Source organism: Stomoxys calcitrans, chromosome 3, assembly GCF_963082655.1.
Source record: "Stomoxys calcitrans chromosome 3, idStoCalc2.1, whole genome shotgun sequence".
In the NCBI taxonomy this organism is placed as follows: domain Eukaryota; kingdom Metazoa; phylum Arthropoda; class Insecta; order Diptera; family Muscidae; genus Stomoxys; species Stomoxys calcitrans.
Window position 1 is genome coordinate 46386115 of NC_081554.1, and position 23986 is coordinate 46410100.

The window sequence follows — 23986 nt, forward strand, 5'->3', positions numbered from 1 at the left end:
GTCAGTATTGGGAAGGGATAACCATCTCTGAAAAATTTGTTCTGATGTTAACGCCAGGATTCGAACCCAGGTTTTCAAGGTCATATGCAGACATGTTAACCTCTACGCTTCGCTGGCCTACGGACCAAAGTTCGGGCCGGCCGAACTTAACGCCTCTTTTACTTGTTTCAAATGGCATAGTTCCTCACCAATGTCATCAGTATTAGGAAGGGATAACCATCTCTGAAATTTTTTTCTGATGTTAACGCCAGGATTCGAAACCAGGTTTTCAAGGTCATAGGCGGACATGTTAACCTATGCGCTACGCTGTCCTACGTTCTATGTTATATCCAATCTTTACTATTCGTGTACATTTAGTGAAGTCATCTTATGAGACTGATTTTGCTGGACCTTGGAGGATATGAGAAAATCAGACAAACATATTTATGGGAGTTATATGAAAATCTGAGCCGATTATTCTATAGGTATACCAAGATTGTGTGAGCAAAGGCATTTAATTTTGTCGTTCTGTTTGCAACTCCCAAGAAATATTCCCAACTTAATACTATTGTTTGTGGCCATATTTTCCCTTCCTGATTAAAACACATGGCCATAGTTGTCCTCCCAGCTTAGAGCACTTTCGAACATCACTGCATATTTGTGCTCAAATCAACATCAACCTTATGATTTCTGTTTTATTTGCAGGGTATACAGTTTGGTTATGGCTCCGTAAACAACAAATTTTTGGACCCCAGCATTATTTCAGAGCTTTTATGTACGTGTGTGCGTTTGTGTGCGTATTTGTTTGGACATTCTGTGATATTTTCCTTGGATGTTTTTTTGCAGTTTTCCTTTTATTTTTTTTTTTTGCCAAACGACTACGCTTTTCCCTTGCTCCATATACTACAATTGGTCAAAAGTATATATGCATGGTTAAGCAAATAAAATATTCTCTGACCAAATACAAACGACGACAATTCATTTGAAAAGAGGAAATCCTTGATACCAAACAAAGCTCAGTGTTGAGAAGGAAATTTCGTAAACCATTTTGACAACAATTTTTATTTCCTTTAAATGTAATTTTTGGTAATAAACAATTCGAGGGTCGTAACAACGAGCATACAAAAATGCTCTTTACCAACTACCACGCCTCCTCCCACACAGAGACACGTGTCCGACATTTTGGACTTGGCCAGCAAAGGGAGCCCAAAAACCTACTAAATGTCGAAATAGCAACATGAAGATATTTGTAAAAATTTTGGATAATTCAAACGTCCACGCTGGTGCACAATATGTGTGCGTTTACGCTTAATCCAATTTAGTTCAAATGTAATTGAAAATACGACGTTATGCTTCACTGGAGATGCAGGCCATAAATTATGGACATATGAACATTTGAGAAATGAACATTTTTAAATTACTCTCGTGTGTGGTTGAGGTGAAGGTTTGTGCGAAAGATTTCTCCTTCTTAACATACTCTTCCCAGGCAATACTGAATATGGAGCGCAAGTTGCTTGAAATTTTGCAAATAATTAGGAATGGTAAAAGCGATTCCAAATGAGTTGGTTTGTGAATATCAATAGACAAAAATGGGGAGATTTGTTTTGACAAAACTAAGCTGACCATTTGAAACATTGACAGTTACAAATTACGGGTTTTCGACCGGCATGGGATAGATGTGAGCATCACACAGGCTGGAACTGTCAGGGCCGATCCGTGTGGTGTTCATCGTTGTAACGATAAGCTTAGCTGCGAGCTACCGCGCCCACAGTTCGCTGATAGTGGAATGCTCCATACGGAGGTAGCTGCAACGGCAGTCGCGAATAATCAATGGTATCGAGCGGAGAGACTCAGTGAGAGGCCTGACGGCACCGGTTCTTGCATAAACACTGAGTGCTTATGTTGCTCGATAAGACAAGGCGAGTTATAAGCGCTTTTTAGTAACCAATGGCCATCCTGTTGGTCCTTTTGACCGGAACAAGCTTGCTCATCTACAGGAGTTTGACGAGGATCATCACTTCCAGAAGAAAATGTGGCTACGACTACAACTACAACACCAAAAATTTTATATTTTCCACCTTAGCACCAATTAACAATGAAATTGTACAGTAAAAATCCTCATTTGATCTTACTTTAATTGGCTATAACAGAATATTTCTTCCACTAGCCGAACGTAGAATAGCGTTCCAAGCGTCTCGATCTTCAGCGCTCATTCTAAAATCTCTGACAGCAAGTTTCGAGGTGTCTCCCAAAACTTGATCTTTCCATCGGGCTTTTGGTCTTCCCGGTTTGCGTGTACCACCGTGTTTGCCTTCAAAAGACTTCTTTGCTGGAGCTTCTTCATCCATTCTGAAAACATGACCTAGCCAACGCTGCCGTTGTATTTTGATGCGTGTAACTATGCTATCGTCGTCATATAGCTCATATAGCTCGTGGTTCATACGTCGCCTATATTCTCCGTTAACGCAAACTGGTCCATATATTTTACGAAGAATCTTTCTCTCAAATACTCCAAGCACTGCCTCTCGTCTGTCGGGAGATGGCCTTGTTTCTAAACTGCTTACATAGTCCAAAGTAGCATCTGTTACGGCGATGCCGAGGTAGATAAAGTTACTGACTGTCTCAAAGTTGTGATTCCCAACTTTCTCCATGTTCTTTATCTGCTCGGTTGTACAAGGCTTTTTGGGAGTGGAGACCATCCATTTCGTCTTATCTCCATTTACTGCCAGACCCATTTTCACTGACTCTCTTTCGATTCTTTCAACGGCTGCAGTTACTACTTCCGGTGACCGACCTATGATATCGATATCGTCGGCATAGGCAAGTAGCATGTGCTCTCTTGTGATTAGTGTGCCATATCTATTCACTACTGCATCTCGTATAATCTTCTCCAACAGGATATTAAAGAGATCACACGATAGGCTGTCTCCTTGTCTGAAACCTCGTTTGGTATTAAATGGTTCGGAGAGATTCTTTCCTATTCTTACTGAGGAACGCGTATCAGCAAGTGTCATCCTGCAGAGTCTTATTAATTTTGCAGGGATACCAAACTCAGACATGGCTTGAAATACCTTTGAATGTAAAGGAGTATCGAAGGCGGCTTTATAGTCAACAAAGAGGTAGTAGGTGTTGATTTGTCCTTCTCGGGTCTTTTCCAGGATTTGGCGCAGTGTGAATATCTGGTCTAGGGTGGATTTACCAGGTCTAAAACCGTATTGATAGGGCCCTCATTTGATCGCTTAGGTCTAACTCCGACACCAATCACTTTCTGAACGTCCGGACCTAAGGCGTTAATGAATAAGCTAGGCTCCAGATAAACTGATTCTACGATATAACTTTCTTAAATTGATACATGATGTGCCCCTATGCTTTCCAACACCGAGACTAAATACAGACCACAAAGGTCTATGAACATATATGGACTTAAATAGATAGGCCGCTTCTGTGTTTTCACCTCTCGAACTAAGATATTTTCCTAAAAAAGTTCTGAAATCTATTATATAACCAGTAAGGAAGGGCAAAATTCGGGCGGTGCCGACTGTATAATACCCTACACCAACCCCATAAGTACAATATGGGAGCTATATCCAATTCTGAACCAATTTTGATGGACCTCGGCGAGCAAATATGTTCAAACTGTAATAACTACGGTTGGCAAATGACAACATTATTGCAAATAACCCAAAATCTGACGAACATATATATGGGAGCCATATCAAATTATGAACCGATTTCGAGCAAACTTCTCAGATAATGTGGTAGTCATCGAGGAAAGCGTGGTGAACAAATTTGGCAAGATTGGTCAAAAAAATGCGCTTGCTATGCTATGCTTGCTATGCTTGCCAGAAGTTGAAATCGGTCGATATATATATATGAGAGCTATATATAAATCTGAACCGATTTCTATGAAATTCTTCAGTAATGTCGAAAGTCAAGAGAAAATCCTTTCGGCGAAAATTTTGAGAGAATCGGTTTACGAAAGACCATTTTATTTCAATATTACTGCAAATCGGACTAACATATGTAAGGGAGCTATGCTTAAATCTGAACCAATTTTTTCCAATTTCAATAGGTTTCGTCTCTATGCCGACAAACATGCCTGTACCAAATTTTAAGGCCATCGGATGAATCCTGCGACCTGTACTTTGTACACAAATTAACGTGGAAGACGGACAGGCAGACGGACGGACAGATAGACAGACAGACAGACAGACGGACATATTTAAATCGAATCAGACAGTCATTCTGAGTCGAGCGGTTTGCTTAGCAATGGATCTATCTCTCTTCCTTTTGCGTGTTACAAATAAATTCACTAAGTTATAATACCCTGTACCACAGTAGTGATGAAGGATTGCGCTTTTTTTGTTTGTCTGCTCCATATATATTAAAAAACGGCTGAACAGATTTTCACGAAGTTTTCAGATTTAATGATCTCGCCCTAACAGTCAAAAAACTTGAAAAATTAAAAATTCGGCAGAGCCCGGCCGAACCTGGGCACACGGAGCAACAGCGAGACCCATTGCCGTTTTCTTAGCGTTCGGATCTATCAATACAACTTCCAACAAATGAACAAAATCATGTGTAGTACGGAAGAAGTGTAATTTGCCACAGACAGAATGTCTGTCATTACACAAAAATACATGCTTTGGGAAAAGTACAGCTAATAAGCAGGGCTGTCGAGCTTGGTTAATATGGTAATTGTATCATAGATGCGTTTTCGCTATTAATATGATTCAAATACAACATACCAACACACGGCCCTTGAAGCCATCACACCTAATATGGTTGAAAAGTCTTCTAACCAAAGACGAAACACGTCCCATAGTAGTTGGTGTGTGTTGCTATCTTTGGCTTTCCTTTTCCATTTGCATCTCCGATCGTTGAGCTCGTCTCGAAAGAGAAACAAACAAAAAAAGTTTTCACAGATGTTAGAGTTTAAGACCCCCGTGAAAATAGGGTATTAAATTTGTTGTTTTCCAAGGGGAAACCCCCTTGGAAACAACCCTATTTTCAAATACCCCTACCCCTATTTGCAAATACACCGGATCTCGGAAATGGGTGCGCCGATTTTACGAAATTTTGCATGCCAACTTATGGTACCCCAAACACACGAAATTGTTGTAAAATGTTGGGGTCAAATTACCTGGCGCATCCATCCCAAAACCCACCCGAACAAACATGTTTACCGATTGGGACAATATGGGTATCAAATGAAAGGTTTTTAAGAGTAGAGTACGAACTTGGCATTAAAACAAGTAAAAAGGCGTTAAGTTCGGCCGGGCCGAACTTTGGATGCCCATCACCTCGGGTGTATATGTAAATCACTTTTCGTCATAAACCGGTGAAACATGCATAATATATGCCCCCATAGTAGTAGTAAGTAGTAGTAGTAAGGTATCTTTATTCAGATAAATTCGAGAGCTTAATACAATTTACATTATTTTACATTTCTAAATTTTGTGAATATTAGTCTGAAAAAAGATTTTACGGCTGTGACAATGTTGTCGTGAGCCGGTGCTAGTAACATTACATAATTCCTAATATTATCGATATTCATTTATTATAAGTTTACGATATTGAGTCGCAGACTTCAGGTATGAGATAAGTTTTGGCCAGTCATCTATTTGGTTTCCATCAAGTATTTCAATAATTTCGGTATGCGTTAGGAATGGTTTTCCAAACACTCGATCTCTGATTTCTCTCAGAATAGGACAGTTTCCAAGGAAGTGATTTAGGTTTTCCAGCTCCCGGAGATTGCAGAGTGTGCATAGTGCGTTTTCTTCAGTAGCTCCGTTTGTACTGCCGTTTAAATAAATCAAATCGCATCTCGCTTTTAAAATCCATGTTATCTCCGATTGAGTATAGCAGCCATTCATGTACGATAGGCAGCGTGTATAATCTAGATATTTGTATATCCTAGTGTCACTTTCTCTTGCCCTTTCAATATTACTGAGTTTACTTGCTTTCTTCAGTTTTAAAGTAAGGCGCATAAAGGTTGATAGCCAGGTGTGTTCCGGTGTGTCGTTGGTAATTGGAGTTTCCTCCATTTCCACCAATTGATCGTTAATTGACTTTGCCCAAAATATATTTTTTGATAATATTAATTTGGTTAGAAAATTTGGTAAACGATTACTATCGTATTTAAACATCGTGCTATATATATAGTTAAGATGCAATTGTAAGGTATACAAATGGCCGCTTTCCACGTTCGTTTCAATGTCTATTGCATAATTTGGGGTGCTTTCTGGTAACTTCAGGATTCGCTTCAGGAAGTATCTTTGTAGCTTGTCCACTTCGTCAAAGCATCCAAATCCCCAAACTTGGGCTGCATATCCTTGAATTGACCGACAAACTGCTTGAAAAAGTTTCCATTTCATTTCAAGGTTTATATTATTTTTTTGAAGGAAGTTTTTCCACGTAGAATTTATCGCCGCTTTTGCTTGTGTAATTCGACTACTGACATGTCGCTTAAAGCTTAGTCTTGGGGTCAGTACAACTCCAAGGTATGTATATTCGGAGACAATCTCAATCTCTTGTCCTTTGTAGAACCATTTTTCCCTGTCTGACAATCGCCCTCCATTTCTGAAAACCATTATCTTTGACTTGGACATATTTAGTTCCATATTCCATAGTTTGCAGTATTCTTCCAGGTTGATGATCATGTTTTGCAGGGAATTTATGTCACCCGACAATATTACAATATCGTCCGCGTACATTAATACACGAACGTTTTTTCCTTCTACATCAATACCTCCTTCTAGATGTTCATGCAGGTCATTTAGGTATAAAGCAAAGAGAAGTGGCGAAAGAAGGCAGCCTTGTTTAACGCCAGACACTGTTTCGAAATCCTGTGAGAGTTCTTCTCCGTTCCATATTGTGCATTTTGTGTTTTGGTAAATGGCTTCTATCATATTTATAAATTTGGATGAGACTCGGTTAAGATAAAGCTTGTATATCAATGATTTTCTGCAGACCTTGTCGAAAGCTGCTCGGAAGTCAACAAAAAATGCATAGACTTTCTTCTTTTCCGCTAATTTTAAACTTACTATTGCAACTATGTTGTACACATTGTCCGCTGTGCAGTAATTTTTCCGGAACCCTGCCTGATATTCTTCCATTATTTGGTTTTCTTCAACCCATGACGTGAGCCTATAATTCAGGATGCCCATCAGAATTTTTGCAGCTGTGTTCATAAACGATATAGCTCTATAATTACAAGGATCATTTATATTTCCTTTTTTATGAATTGGGTAAATTATAGATCTTATCAGCGACTCATCAATAATGCTGTTGTCATAGAAGTTTGTAAAAACTCGCGCCACTTCAACAAGGAATTGCTCTGATGCGTTCACATAGAACTCATATGGAATCCTGTCGTCACCAGGAGCTTTATGAGGTTTTACTCTACCTAAGACATGTTGTATATCTGTTACTGTGATTTCTCTATCTAGATATGCATCTAAAATTAGCGGTTTCGCGTACTGTATGTCTTGAGACATTTGAGTAGGATTCAGAAGGTCGCAGAAATAGTCTCTGAACATTTCTGGTGTTATAGCGTTTCCAATTCTATGTTCCTTGTTATTAATCTTTTTTGCTAAATTCCACCATTCCTTTGTGCAGTTTGTCCTTTGAATTTTGATAGACAAACGGTCATAATATGCATGCTTAGCCGATAGACAAACTTCTCTTAATTTTTTCTTAGCTTGTATATATTCATTTTTATGCTGTATTGTGTTTGACTTTCGGTATTTATTTAAGCATTTATATGCTTTTCTCTGGGCCCAATAACAACTAAGATTAAACCAAGGATTTTTTTTTAAGAGTGAGTGCTTTGGGGGTTTTTTTTCTGATGACGCCTTGATAATGTTATTTAGGTCTTTGATACCAACCACAGTTTCTCGCTCATTAATTCTTTCCAAATTTGCGTTAAGCTTGTTTCGATATATGTTTTTGTTTTGCTGATTCCATATTAATTGCGGGAGTAGGCTTAGCTTGCAATAATTGTGTTGTAAGGAATGTATTTTTAGCTGTAGGGCGATAGGTAAGTGATCTGACCACGGCATTTCCTCTACTCGAAAACTATCAACATTTTCCAAAATGGCGCTGGAGACCGCACAGAGATCAATGACCGAAGAGCCTACCGAATTTATAAATGTGAAATTTCCTTGTTCATCGCCTTCAGTTCGCCCATTCAGAAGAAACAAACCAATGTCATTGCAGTACTCAATGTACGCCTTCCCTTTCCAATCAGCTAATTTGTCTTTAGATTATGCCCCCATAGCAGCTATATCGAAATAGGGTTCGAATTGGGCCGAATTCGGCTCGAAAATTGAGTGGTCTACGCCTTTTATGGGTCCAAACCCTTAAATCGAGAGACCGGTCTATATGCATCTATATTCAAATCTGGACCGTATAGACCGATTGTCCGATTAAGGGTCTTAGGCCAATAAAAACCAAATTTTTTATCCGATTTTGCTGAAATTTGGGACAGTGAGTTGTGTTAAGTCCTTTGACATCGTTCGTTAATTTGGCACGGATCGGTCCAGATTTGGTTATAGCTGCCATAAAGACCGATCCTCAGATTTAAGGTCTTAGGCCCATAAAAGCCACATTTATTATCCGATTTTGCTGAAATTTGGGGCAGTGAGTTGTGTGAAGCCCCTCGACATGCTTCGTCAATTTGGTCCAGATCAATCCAGATTTGGTTATGGCTGCCATATAGGCCGATCCTCCGATTTAGGGTCTTAGGCCCATAAAAGGCGCATTTATTGTCCCATGTCGCCGAAATTTGGGACAGTGCGTTAAGTTAAGCCCCTTGACAAACTTCTGCATTATGGCACAGATCGGTCTAGATTTGTATATAGTTGCCATATAAGCCGATCTCTCGGTTTTAGTTTTTTGGGCCATAAAAACCGCATTTATTGTCCGATGTCGCCGCAATTTGGGACAGTGAGTTGTGTTAAGCCCTTCGACAGTCTTCTTCAATCTTACTCAGATCGGTTCAAATTTGGATATAGCTGCCATATAGACCAATATATCGATTTAAAGTCTTGGCCCCAAAAAAGGCGCCTTTATAATCCGATTCAACTGAAATTTGACACATTGACTTATGTAAGGCTTTCGACATCCATGTTGTATATGGTTCAGATCGGTTTATTTTAATATATATAGTTACTAAAAAGACCAATACTTTTGTTATATACAATTGAACAATGACTTGTACCTATTAGTATTTGGTCCGAATCGGATCATATTTCGATATAACTGCTATGGGACATAAGGTATGCAATTTTCACCGGATTTTGATTAAAGGTGGTTTACATATATACCCGAGGTGGTGGGTATTCAAAGTTCGGCCCGGCCGAACTTAACGCCTTTTTACTGTTGCCTAAATAGGGATATCGGGCAAAGAACTTGACAAATGCTATCCATGGTGGAGGGTATATAAGATTCGGTCAGGCCGAACTTAGCACCTTTTTACTTATTTTAAGTTAAAATTTTAATTATTGTATTTATTTTTTTCAATACTTATATGCAATGTGTCTCACTATGACCTCAAATCAACTTCAAATTTAATGATAAAAACTTATTTCAATTGCATTGTAATAATTTTATGTGCGTTTTTCATAGCATTCCCATAAATTCTTGCCATCATTATAGTAAATCAAAATGTAAATATCACGACATTTACTGAAGCAATCGCAGCCATAGATATAACAACCATCATCGTCATCGCCAACATAATCTATATCTAATTAAGCATGAATGTATGGTTATTATATATATCCCCAGGCTGTGAACAATGAAGTAAAGTGTATCAGCTATCAAAATGACTGCTGATTAACGTTAAGCGTTTAACCATAATGCGAGCAAAATAATCTTGTCAGCAATAAAGATAATATCGTTGGCATATGCGTCATTATCTCAGTCTCACAAAGAACATGCCCATGTCAGCGACAAATGGTTCCAATATCAGAGTATCACTAATGTCAATTGAAACATAATGTATAGCCTACTATGAGTGTAACCTCTTACATATATATTTGGGGAGTTATAATTACTCGTATATTGACGAGCTAAATGGAAATTAAATTATATTTATATAAACTTGATGTTAAGCACATTGCATATGGTTATCGTTGGTCTAAATAAAAATTGTGAAGAAATTTAGTTCATCTATCAAACTGTTATTTAAAAGGTAGAAACAACAAGTAAAAGCATGCTAAGTTCGGCAGGGCCGAATCTATTATACCCCCCACCATGGATCGCATTTGTGGAGTTCCTTGCCCGGTAGCTCTTTTTAGGCAAACAAAAGATTATAATTGTTGTGCTATTGGAGTTATATCAAGTAATGGTCCGGTTCGGACCATAAATTACTTGAAGTTTGAAGACCATAGTAGAAGTCATTGTGTAAAATTGCAGCCAATTTGCATGAGAATGACACCCTTTAGGGGCTCAAAAAGTAAAATCGGGAGTTTGGTTTATATGGGAGCTGTACTTGGCATAGTTATTGCAAGACAAAAGAAAACACTTTATGCAAAATTTCACCCAATTGGATAATAACTGCGTCCCCTAGAGGCTCAAGAAGTCAAGATCCCCGATCGGTTTATATGGCAGCTATATCAGATTATGAACCGATATGGACCATACTTAACACGGTTGTTGGAAGTCATAACAGAACTTTTCATGCAAAATTTCAGCCAAAATCGGACTAATGGGAAGTATTTGTGCCAAATTTGAAGCGCCTATCTTCGCTCCTTCGAAAGTTAACGACCTTTCTACAGCCAGACGGACCGACATGGTTAGATCGACTTAATGTCTCATGACGATCAAGAATATAAGTAATTCATGGGGTCTTAAACGAATATTTCGAGATGTTACAAACGGCATGACAAAGAATATATATTATTGGTCCTCTCGACATTCTGAGTCGATCTAGCCATGTTCGTCCGTTTGTCTGTCGAAATCACGATAGCGATCGAACGCGTAAAGCTAGCTCCTTGAAATTTTGCACAGATACTTAATATTGATGTAGGATTGTAAATGGGCCATATCGGTTCAGATTTAGATATAGCTCCAAATTAAAAACGAAGTCCCAATTTGACTTCTTTTTTGCATGTAGTGCTCTGTTATGACTTTCAACAACTGTGACAAGCAGGGTCCAAATCGGTCTATAACCTAATATAGCACATTTAAACCGATCTCCCGATTTGACCTCTTGAGTCCTTAAAAGTCGCAAAATTTGGCACACATTTTGCATGCGGTGTTTGATTTCGACTTCCAACAGCTGTGCCAAATACGGTCCAAATCACCGATCACCCGATTTGTGTCCTTGATCGTCTGGAACTCGCAATTTTTGTCCGATTTAGCTGAAGTTGAACATGTAGTGTTCTGTTATGATTTCCAACAACTATGCAAAGTACGATCTAAATCGATCTTTAACCTGATATGGCTCTCATATCAATCGATCCCCGATTTGACTTCGTGAACCCTTACAAGCCGCAATTATTGTCCGATTTGGCTGAAATTTTGCATGCAGTGTTTTGTTACAACTGCCAACAACTGTGCCAAATGTGGTGGTGGGTAGCCAAAGTTCGGCCAGGACGAACTTAATGCCTTTATACAATACTTATTTTTTGTATCAATTTTTAGCAGAACACATCGAAATATCCATTCCCGACCCTATAAAGTATGTATTTTTCGGTTCGTTGTAAAATTCAAAGTCCCTCTGTCCGTCCGTCCGTCTGTCCGTCTGTCCGTCCGTCCGTCCGTCCGTCGTCTGTCCGGCCGTCCGTCCGTCCGTCCGTCCGTCTGTCCGTCCGTCCGTCTGTCTGTCCGTCCGTCCGTCTGTCCGTCCGTCTATCCGTCCGTTTGTCTGTCCGTCCGTGTGTCTGTCCATCCGTGTGTCCGTCCGTGTGTTCGTCCGTCTGTCCGTCCGTCTGTCCGTCCGTCTGTCAGTCCGCCTGTCCGTCCATCCGTCTGTCTGTCTGTCCGTCCATCTGTCCGTCTGTCCGTCCGTCTGTCCGTCCTTCTGTCTGTCCGTCAGTCCGTCCGTCTGTCCGTCCGTCCGTCTGTCCGTCCGTCTCTCTGTCTGTCTGTCCGTCGGACCGGCCGTTCGGCTGTCCGTTCGTCCGTCTGTCTGTCCGTATGTCTGTCTGTCCGTCCGTCTGTCCGTCGGTCTGGTCCTTTGTCTGTCCGTTCGTCTGTCCGTCCGTCCGTGTGTCCGTCAGTTGTTATCACGCTACGGTCTTTAAAAATTGAGATATTGAGTTCAAACTTTGCACTCGTATTTCTTCCATACGCAGGTTAAGTTCTTGAATGGGCCACATCGGACTATGTTTGGATTTAGCTGCCATATGGACCAATCTGGCGATGTACGGTCTTAAGCCTATAACAGGCGCCAATTTCGCTGAAATTTGGCATTGTGAGTTTTGTTAGGCCCTTCGGCATCCTTCTTAATTTTGGCCCTGATCGGTCCAGATTTGGATATAGTTGTCATATAGACCGATTCGCCGACTTAGGGTCTTTGGATATAGATGCCATATAGACCGATCTCTCGATTTGAGGTCTTGCTTACATAAAAGGCGCATCTATTGTCCGATTTTGCCAAAATATGGGACAGTGGATTGTGTTAGGTCAGTCGATATGCTTATTTAATTTGGCCCAGATCGGTCCAGATTTTGATCTTCATCGATCTTCAGATTTAGGGTCTAGTGACCAAAAAAGGCGCATTTATTCTCCGAATTTTGAAACAGTGGTTTGCAATTCGGGCCTTGTCATCAGACCCAAATATGGTGTATATCGGACCATATTAACATATAGCTGCCATATAGAGCGACATGCCGATTTGTAGGGTCTTAAGCCTATAACTGGCTCATATATTACCGGGTTATGCTGAAATTCGGAACAGCGAGTTTTATAAGGACCTTCGATATCCAAACTAAAAATGATCCAGATCGGAATATACTTGGATATAGCTGCCATATAGACCGATCTGGCGATTTAGGGTCTTTAGCCTATGACAGGCGCAATTATAAGCAAATGTCGGTGAAATTTCGTACTTCGAACTGTTACTTGCATAGAGCTTCTCGGCAACTGAACCAAATATGATTAAGATAGGACTATATTTGGATATTAATATGCATACAGTAGTGTTATAATAAATGTGTCCATGGTGGTGGGTATCAAAAGTTGTCCTTTGAGAAAATGTTATTGAAATATTGTCTTTAGATAAAGTTTTACTGAAATTTTGTCTTTAAGGAAAGTTTGATTGAAATTTTTTCTATAGGGAATTCATTGAAATATTGTCCTGAGAGAAAGTGTCAGACAAAATTTTTGAACATTGAAAAACATTTATATGGACTTTTAGTTGTTCTAAAATATCCGTGAATTTGTTGCAAATGACATTTAATTAGGTTATGAATGCCAAGAGTTTAGTTTACTTTTAAGGCCTTAATTCGTATGTGCGCATGAACCGCATGCAGTACGAGTATACACGATATTGTCATAAAATGAGAAACAAAGCCGCTGTCGACAGTCCACTTCTAGAGACACTACAGAGGGGCTTGTGTTGCGTAGTTTTTGCAATATGTTGTCATTGTACAGCAAAACATGATGTATTTCCTCTTCAATACAATAAATTTTATTAAACAATTACATATCTCAGAACCAATAAACTTTTCTATTTTATTGATTTCCTGTACACACTTACAAATAACACAAAATGTAGTTGTATGTTGACAATTTCTAACAACTAACAACTATCTATGGCACACCATTTGTGGGTGCTTGAACATAAGTATGCGTGGATGTTGTATGAACATGAGTATAAACATAAGCTCTTATGCTGCTCTGTATCACAACTGTATTATGTGGTATTAGAACTTGCACTAGTACTTAGGTACAGGGTATTACTTGGGGGTTAATGCATTTTTTGATCAACTATTATGGGGATAATAATAATCTTGTCATTACGTTTGTAACTTTGCTTAACGAGATCCAGTCTTAAAAATCAATCTGGTGATTGTCGCGATTTGTAAATAGGTTGGTAAAGTTAGAACGAAGATGACGGCAATACCTTAGGCATCTTGACATTTTCGTATATCATTAAATCCTTGGCTTGATTTTTCTTTTCCTCTCAGCTATGTTTACTCAAAAGCCTATTTTGTTATACTTCTTCATCCTAACCCTGTTCGAATATAAACCTCTTAGTTGCCTGAAAGAAACTTAAATCCAGTACCCTATTCCTTCTACTTTTACATAATGGATGGATTTATGGACAATGTCTAATGAGGAAACACTAGAACTACTCGTTGATACACATTTCCCGGGAAATTCTCCAACGGACAACGTGGGGCCAGAAGAGGTTGTCACTGGTATGCATTTGTCGGAGGCTATTAGGGAAATTGTGTCTGAGCCGAAAATCCTTTGAGCGATAAGAAGTTTGGACTCCTTTAAGTCGCCTGGCCTTGATGATGTATCGCTGGTTGAATTACAAACTGTGTCTGATAGACTGGTTCCCTGGCTTAGGGAGATATACTCTGCTCGTATCAGAATGTCATATATATAATTGTGGGATGAAGGGACGAGAAGGTCATTTTCATTCCGAATACAGGAAAACCCTACCACATAAAGGCTAAAGACTTTGTCAAATTAGTCTGTCATCCTTTCTGCTGAAGACTCTTGAGAGGTTGATAAAAACATATCTTAGGGCAAAGATCTCGGAGATCGCCTGTCGCGGCAGCAGCATGCATATAGTAAAGGCAAATCCACTGAAACAGCCCTTCACGACCTATTCGGCTACATGGAAGGTTCTCTCGCTGTCAAGGAATATACAATGATAGCATTTCTTTACATTGAAGGTGCTTTCAATAATTTTAAATAGACGTCAATCGTGATGGAGTTGGAGTTTCTAGGCACCAACTCTACCATAAGAAAATTTATTAATAACTTATTTACTAAAGGATGCATTACGGCAGGCTTGGGATATGTGGATCTAAAAAGATGGAACATCAGATGAACTCCTTAAGGAGGTGTACTGTCTCCTCTACTTTGGAATATAGCCATTAACAATAAATTATTGTCTCTGGAAGAAAAAGGTGTAAAAGTGGTCGCGTGTGCTGATGAAGTGGCAATAGCGATTAGGGGAAAGATTCTCAGCACTCTTAGAGATATACTTCAGGAAGCTCTACTTGCAACAGCGAGGAGGTGCAACAGCGAAGTGGTCTACCGAAAGTGTTCTAGGCGCCAATCCGTGCAAGACAGAAGTAGTTCTTTTCAGCAGGAGATACAAGTTGCCTACAGTGGACCCTGTCTCCATGGGAGGAGAGAATGTCCCATTTAAAGAAAGTGCAAAATACCTGGGTGTTTTGCTGAACAAGAAATTGAACTTCAAATCCAATATTTTGAAAAGGGCAAGAAAGGCAACTCTTGCCCTATACACCTGCAAGAGAGCCATTGGCAAAAGTTGGGGATTTAGACCGCGTGTCATGCATTGGGAATATACTGCAGTTGTCCGACCTATTATGCTATATGGTTGTTGTTGCTGTAGCAGTGTGTTGTACACTGATGTGGCAGCCCTTGCCGATGAAGGACTCCATCGGGTCAATCCGGTTCGTGCAACCGGCTGCCTTGGGGTTGCTATATGGTGTTGTGGTGTGGTGGACGGCGCTTCAAAAGTCCACCTACCGGTAAATAATCAACCGGATCCAAAGGATGGCTGGTTTGTGCATCACAGCCGCACTGAGGACGACACCATCCGATGCACTGAGTTAATTGCTACATCTTGTGGGGTTTTTAAAGCGATCTGGATGATTCAATGGTAGGAACTAGAAGGCATCTTCCTTCTTCTTCCTCCTCCTGTGATATCACAATCGATGAAAACGTCTAAGTGTATCTCATGGTAGACTGCCACTTAAACCTAACCTAATCTTAGGGGTCAATAATTCAAATTAGGAGATCGGATTATATGGGAGCTATATCAGGTTATAGGCCGCTTGGGACCGTACTAAACACAGTCGTTAGGAGTCATAAAAGAATATTATGTGCAAAATTTCAGCCAAATAGGACAGAAATTGCGGCTTGTAAGGACTCAAGAAATCAAATCGGGAGATGGGTTAATATGGGAGCTATATAAGGTTATAAACCGACTTGGCCCGTACTTGGTACAGTTGTTGGGAGTCATAACAAAACACTATATGTATAATTTCAGCCAAATCGGACAAAAATTGCGGCTTGTAAGCGCTCAATAAATCAAATCGGTAGAGGGATTTATATGGGAGCTATATCAGTTTTTGGAAAGATTTTGGCCGTACTTCGATCAGTTATTAGAAGTCACAACAGAACACTAAGTACCAAATTTCAGCCAAATTGGGTAAGCATTTCGGCTTCTAAGGGTTCAATTAGTCAACTCCGGAGATCGGTTTATATGGGAGCTATATTTGGTTCTTCACCAATTTGGACCGTATTTGGTTCAGTTATTGGGTGTCATAACGGAACACTTCGTGCTAAATTTCAGCCAATTAGGAGAAAAATTGCGGCTTGTAAGGGCTCAAGAAATCAAATCGGCAGAAGGATTTATATGGGCGCTATATCAGGTTATAGACCGATTTGGACTGTATTTGTATCAGTTATTAGAAGTCACAACAGAACACTATGTGCAAAATTTCAGACAAATCGGGCAAAAATTTCGTCTTGTAAGGGCTTAATAAGCCAAATCGGGAGACCGGTTTATATGGGAGCTATGTCTAAATTTGAACCGATGTGGTTAATTTGCAATCCCCAACGATAATCATCAATACTAAGTATCTGAGCATAATTTCAAGCGGCTAGCTTTATGCGTTCGAACTCTATCGTAACGGACGGACGGACATAGCTAGATCGACTCAGAACGTCGAGACAATCAAAAATATATATACTTTATGGGGTCTTAGACGAATTTTTCAAAGTGTTAAAAACGGAATGACGAGATTAATATTAGACCAGATTAGGCATAACATGTAAGAGCGTGCTAAGTTCGGCCGGGCCGAATCTTATATACTCTCCACCATGGATCGCATTTATCGAGTTCTATTCGCGGAATCCCTTTTTAGGCAAACAAAGAATATTGAATAAGAACTGTTATGCTATTGGAGCTACATCAAGTTATAGTCCGATGGGGACCATAAATGAATGCTGAACATTGTAGAAGTCTTTGTGTAATATTTCAGTTCATTCGAATAAGAATTTCGCCTTTTAGGGGTTCAAGAAGCAAAATCGGGAGATCGGTTTATATGGGAGCTGTATCAAGCTATTGATCGATTCTGACCATATTAGACACGTATGTTGAAGGTCACTAGAGAAGCCGTTGTAGAAGATTTCTGCCAAATCGGATGAGAATTGCTCCTTCTAGAGGCTCAAGAAGTCAAGGTCTCAGATCGGTTTATGTGACAGCTATACCAGATTATGTACCGATTGGAATCATACTTAACACAGTTGTTAGAATTGATACCAAAACACTACGTGCTAAATTTCAGTCAAATCGGATGAGAATTGCGCCGTCTAGAGGCTCAAGAAGTCAAGACCCAAGATCGGTTTATGTGACAGCTATACCAGATTATGAACCGATTTGAATCAGTTGCTGGAATTGATACCAAAACACTGCGTGCAAAATTTCAGTCAAATCGGATGAGAATTGCGCCGTCTAGAGGCTCAAGAAGTCAAGACCCAAGATCGGTTTATGTGACAGCTATACCAGATTATGAACCGATTTGAATCAGTTGCTGGAATTGATACCAAAACACTGCGTGCAAAATTTCAGTCAAATCGGATGAGAATTGCGCCGTCTAGAGGCTCAAGAAGTCAAGACTCAAGATCGGTTTATGTGACAGCTATACCAGATTAAGAACCGATTTGAATCAGTTGCTGGAATTGATACCAAAACACTGCGTGCAAAATTTCAGTCAAATCGGATGAGAATTGCGCCCTCTAGGGGCTCAAGAAGTCAAGACCCAAGATCGGTTTATATGGCACCTATATCAAAACATGGACCCATATGGCCCATTTACAATCCCCAGCGACCTACACTAATAAGAAGTATTTGTGGAAAATTTCAAGCGGCTAGCTTTACTCCTTTGAAAGTTAGCGTGCTTTCGACAGACAGACGGACGGACGGACAGACGGACCGACATGGCTAGACCGACTTAAAATGTCATGACGATCAAAAATATATATACTTTATGGGATCTTAGACGAAAATTTTGAGGTTTTACAAACGGAATGACTAGATTAGTATACCCCCATCCTATGCTATCTCCCTCCCTTGGTAATGGTCATTGAGACTTTGTTTATTGTTTTCACATAACATGGCAAAAAAGATTTGATTGAAAAGACCTCTCGCTATGCCTATCATTTAAAAATTATTTCCATTAGCCAATTGTCGGGATTATTTCAGGTGATTGATTGATGTGGATATTATTTCGTACCTTTTTGATATTTATATGTTATCCTTTAGTGATTTATTAAACTATATCTATATCCTTTTATGATTTGTTTTTGCAGACTCGCATACTTACATCCAATTTTGTTATATCGCACGTTTCTGCACACAGCAAGCTAAAATAACATGTTTTATGATAAATGTGTGTATGTGTTATGAAAATGCTCGTAGCAATCTCGTAAAAGGGTTTCTTTGGCTTGTGAAGGATTCTTTGTGAAAAGAAAAGGATTTGCTTCCCACAAAATGATTTATGATAAATATGGCAATACACACAAGAGTATTGCCAGCTATAAAACTTCTGCAAAAACCTACTTATGCAAAAATCTTCCTTCCACTTTGCCAACTAGCAGCTAAATTATTGCCTTAATCGCTGATGTAATCACTCAAGTAATATTTCATGTAGATGAATTTAATTAACAGCAATCACTCATTCATTTGCAAACATCTTACGAGTGCAATTTCATAGCTGTATAACCAACTCAAGAGGAAGTGTTATTCCTTTCGATGCAGGCATCGTTTATATACTGAGTGCAATTATGAGTAAAGTGTGAATCTCATTACAAAATAATGATATACTAGCACTCATTATAGGTAATGAGTGAAGAAGTTTTACAACTTTGATTGTTTTCGGGTCAATAGCCAACCTTTGCAAGTTAAATTAAATACTGAAAAAGATTTCAGAAAACTCAAACGGTCTGCCTAATGTTAACGACCTATGTTAATGATTGATGGTCCATGGTTTCCAAATCTGCAGCTCGATTGTGCAAACTCTCTACAGAGAAGACGCATTTGTGAACGTAATTGAATAGTACAACAAAAACAGCAACATTCCTTTTTAAATTACTCAAAATATTTCAATATGTTGTAAATTTGCATTGTATAAAAATTTCAAAACGTAGTCTAGTTGCTGCAACTGCTTGGAATTTAATACTAATGAAAAAAGCTCTGCGTTTACTCTTAGTTTTTGAAACAACTTTTAAACCCATATAAGTTACAAAATTGTTCAACAACCAACTCAATGAGGATGTATAATATTCGCCATCTTGGGAGTAATTGCATTCAAACCATATTTATTTTCGCAAAGTAAAATAATATGACATGGCTTATACTTTATTCAAATGCAGTAAAAGAAGGCAAACTATTTGGTTTTTGGTTAAAAGTTGGTGAAAGAGCCCACTTCGAATAAATAAGTGAAGCCGATAGAATAAAGGTTAACTAAGGTAAAGTTTATGTGGCAGTCTGCCGTCAGACTCATTTAGACGTTATCATCCATTATTCCATACCACAGAAACTGGAGAAGGAAGATGATTTCTAGTTGCTACCGTTGAGCCAATGAGGTAGCCCAACAACTGGCGGATGTTCACATAGGCTAAATGAGACAAGTTCTCAGAGAAATAAGAACCTAAAGTGGAACTCCTTCTTACTGCCAGTGCGGGACACACACACAGCAAATGTTCTATAATCTCTTTTTCCTCACTGTCGCAAGTAACGACTTCTGCAAAAGATTCCAGTTCCACTGGAATTTGCAAGATAGTTTCTAGCCTCGTAAGCTCATCTGCTTTACAATTTGATGATTTCGTATTCTTTGTATATAAACCTGACCTTCTGATACTAGAAAATAGGAATTTTGTTATATTGTATTGGGTTGCCCAAAAAGTAATTGCGGATTTTTTAAAAGAAAGTAAATCCATTTTTAATAAAACTTAGAAAGAACTTTAATCAAATATACTTTTTTTACACTTTTTTCTAAAGCAAGCTAAAAGTAACAGCTGATAACTGACAGAAGAAATAATGCAATTACAGAGTCACAAGCTGTGAAAAACCAACCCAATATATAGCCGCTATATAGACCGATCTCCAGGCTTTAAGTCTTCAAGCAATAAATTGGTAATTTTTCATCCTATTTCGATCGAATTTGGCACAGTAAATTCTGGTAGACCCCTACACATTTCTGTGAAGTGCGGTCCACATTGGACCATCCTTGGTTATAGTTGCCATATATACTGATTTTCCGATAACACGTAATGAGCCTATAAAAGGAACATTTTTCATCCAATTTCGGTGAATTATGGCACATTAAGTTCTGGTAGACTCCTACACGTATTTGTTGAATGTGGGCCAGATCGGACCATATTTGGATCTAGCTGCCATAGAGACCGATTTTACGATATAGAGTACTAGCTGGACAAGGCCCGCTCCACTGCGCCTTCTTTAACTTTCTAATATCTATTTAGGGTGGGGACACTTCGTCCTGAATGTGGATATCGTACCACCGTAGCCTATGTTCGCCTATGACGCTGACCGCTAGTGCTGGCGACATATGCGAGGTAGCATGGTCATATAAAAAATTCTCCTCAAAGAGGTATCGTACTGTGGCACACCGTACGGACTCGGCTATAAAAAAAAAATCAAAAATAAAAAAAAAACAAGTAAAAGCGTGCTAGGTACGGCCGGGCTGAATCTTATATACCCTCCACCATGGATCGCATTTGTCGAGTTCTTTTCCGGGCATCTCTTCTTTGGGAAAAAAGGATATAAGAAAAGATTTCCTCTGCTATTAGAGCGATATCAAGATATGGTCCGGTTTGGACCACAATTAAATTATATGTTGGAGGCCTGTGTAAAATGTCAGCTAATTCGAATAAGAATTCCGCCCTTTGGGGGCTCAAGAAGTAAAATAGAGAGATCGATTTATATGGGAGCTGTATCGGGCTGTAGGCCGATTCAGATCATAATAAACACGTATGTTGATGGTCATGAGAGAATCCGTCGTACAAAATTTCAGGCAAATCGGATAATAATTGCGACCTCTAGAGGCTCAAGAAGTCAAGATCCCAGATCGGTTTATATGACAGCTATATCAGGTTATGAACCCATTTAAACCATACTTGGCACAGTTGTTGGATATCATGACAAAACACGTCGTGCGAAATTCCTTTCCAATCGGATAAGAATTGCGCCCTCTAGAGGCTCAAGAAGTCAAGACTCCAGATCGGTTTATATGACAGCTATATCAAAACATGGACCGATATGGCCCATTTACAATACCAACCGACCTACACTAATAAGAAGTATTTGTGCAAAATTTCAAGCGGCTAGCTTTACTCCTTCGGAAGTTAGCGTGCTTTCGACAGACAGACAGACGGACGGACGGACGGACATGTCTAGATCGACATGAAATTTCACGAAGATCAAGAATATATATACTTTATGGGGTCTCAGACGAATATATCGAATAGTTACAATCAGAATGACGAAATTAGTATACCACCCATCCTATGGTGGAGGGTATAATAAGGTCCTCTATTGTTGATAAACTCAACTTGAATCGAAAAAACAAATATATCGGTTTTTAAAGGGTATTTCGGGCGTGGTCACTTGGCCATCAGTCGGTGGTCAGTTGGCCATCAAAGATCGGTAAATAAGTTGTGTTTGAAGGTGGGGTGGACTCCAGGGCTTTTGTCCCGAATATGAATATCAATTTCCCAAAAATCAATAAATTGGATATCAAATTCGTTTTATACTCTCTAATATCTTTCATTTGAGTCCCATATTGCCATAGTGGGTCAATTAATCTATTCGACGTACTTTTAGGAGGAAAAGAGCCACCTTGACTTGAACGCAAGTTTTAATGTCATATTTTAATATACTCCCGAAATTTCTTTCATTTGCATCCTATATAGCCCTGGTTGGCTGATATGCCCATTTAAGGATGAGGCGACCTCCCATTACTTGGACCTAATTTTTTATGCCATATTTGTAATCTACTACCGGATACCTTTCATTTGAGTCCCATATTGATAGGAACGTTGAATGCTTTTGTTTAGAGGAGTTTTTGGGTTGGGGCGACCCGTTAGGTACTTGGACCCAAAATTTAATATAATTTTAATTTTCTAGTCTCCTATAACTTTCATTGGATACCCATATTGTGCTCATCAGTCCTCTTTTGAATTTGAGTGTCGTTTTTGGTGTAAGGGGGAGGGTCAGCCACCATCCGATATCTAAAAATTATATAACGTATGTTTCCCTTTTATTATTCTATGGAACAAACCTGCAAACCGAGTCTCATATATAATCATGATGGGTCATATGCCAATGTGGGGAGTTTTTGGGAGGTGGGATGACCCCCTACACTTGTATGCCAGATTCGTAATCTACTCCCGAATACCTTAAATTTAAGCCCCATTTTGATATGGAAGGCCAATTTGTATGTTTTTAGACATTTTGGGGTTAGAGCGACTTCCTGGGTACTTGGACCCAATTTTTAATATCATATTCGTATTCTACTTTTTAATACCTTTCATTTGATATCCATATTGTTTTTATCGGACCACTTGTGATTTTGGGTTATATTTTTGGGGCAACGGGGAGGGTCCGCCCCTTCCGATATCAACAAATTATAAAGCATATTGCTTCTTTCTGACCATATTCGTAATCTACTCCCGAATACCTTTCATTTGAGTCCCATATTGTGATGATCGTCAATTCCAAATTTCATCGAAATCGGATGAAAAATGCTCCTCTTATGAGTTCAATATTCTATATCGGAAGATGGGTTTATATGGCAGCTATATCCAAATATGCTTCGATCTGGACCACATTCAACAGATAGGGTTAGGGGTCTTTCACAACTCAATGTACCCAATTTCATGGAAATCGGATGGAAAGTGCTCCTTTTACAGGCACATTGTATCAAGGATAACACAGTGTTCCTACGGAGACATGATCAATTAGAAAGCTTTCGCAACCTAACGCCAGTGGTCGCAGCAATTTGTCTAGCCACAATGTCCAGAGGCATAAGGTGTAGCATTAAATTCAGTGCATCAGATGGTGTCGTCCTCAGTGTGGCAGTGATGCACAAACAGGCCTCTGGATCAGGTTCAGTATTGAACCGTAGGTGGCCGTCCACCAGACAACATCACCATATAGCAATATAGGGCTGACAACTGCAGTATATACCCAATGCATAACACGCGGTCTAAACCCCCAACTTTTGCCAATGGCTCTCATGCAGGTGTATAGGGCAAGAGTGGCCTTTCTTGTCTTTTCCAAAATGTTGGATTTGAACTTAAATTTCCTGTACAGCAAAACACCCAGGTATTTTGCGCTTTCTGTGAATGGAACATTCTTTCCATCCAAGGAGACAGGTTCCATTGTAGGCAACTTGTATCTCCTGCTGCAAAGAACTACTTCTGTCTTGCACGGATTTTTACCTAGACCACTTTCGGTAGCCCCAATTTCCTGCCCAGCAAAACACCCAGGTATTTTGCGCTTTCTGTAAATGGCCCATTCTCTCCTCCCAAGGAGACAGATTCCACAGTAGGCAGCTTGTATCTCCTGTTGCAAAGAACTACTTCTGTCTTGCACGGATTTATATCTAGACCACTAGCCCACTTTGCTGTTGCACGTAGAGCTTCCTGAAGTATATCTCTTTGAGTGCTGGAAAACTTTCCCCTAACCGCAATTGCCACGTCATCAACAAACGCGACCATTTTTACACCTTTTTCTTCTGCCAGAGACAACAATTTATTG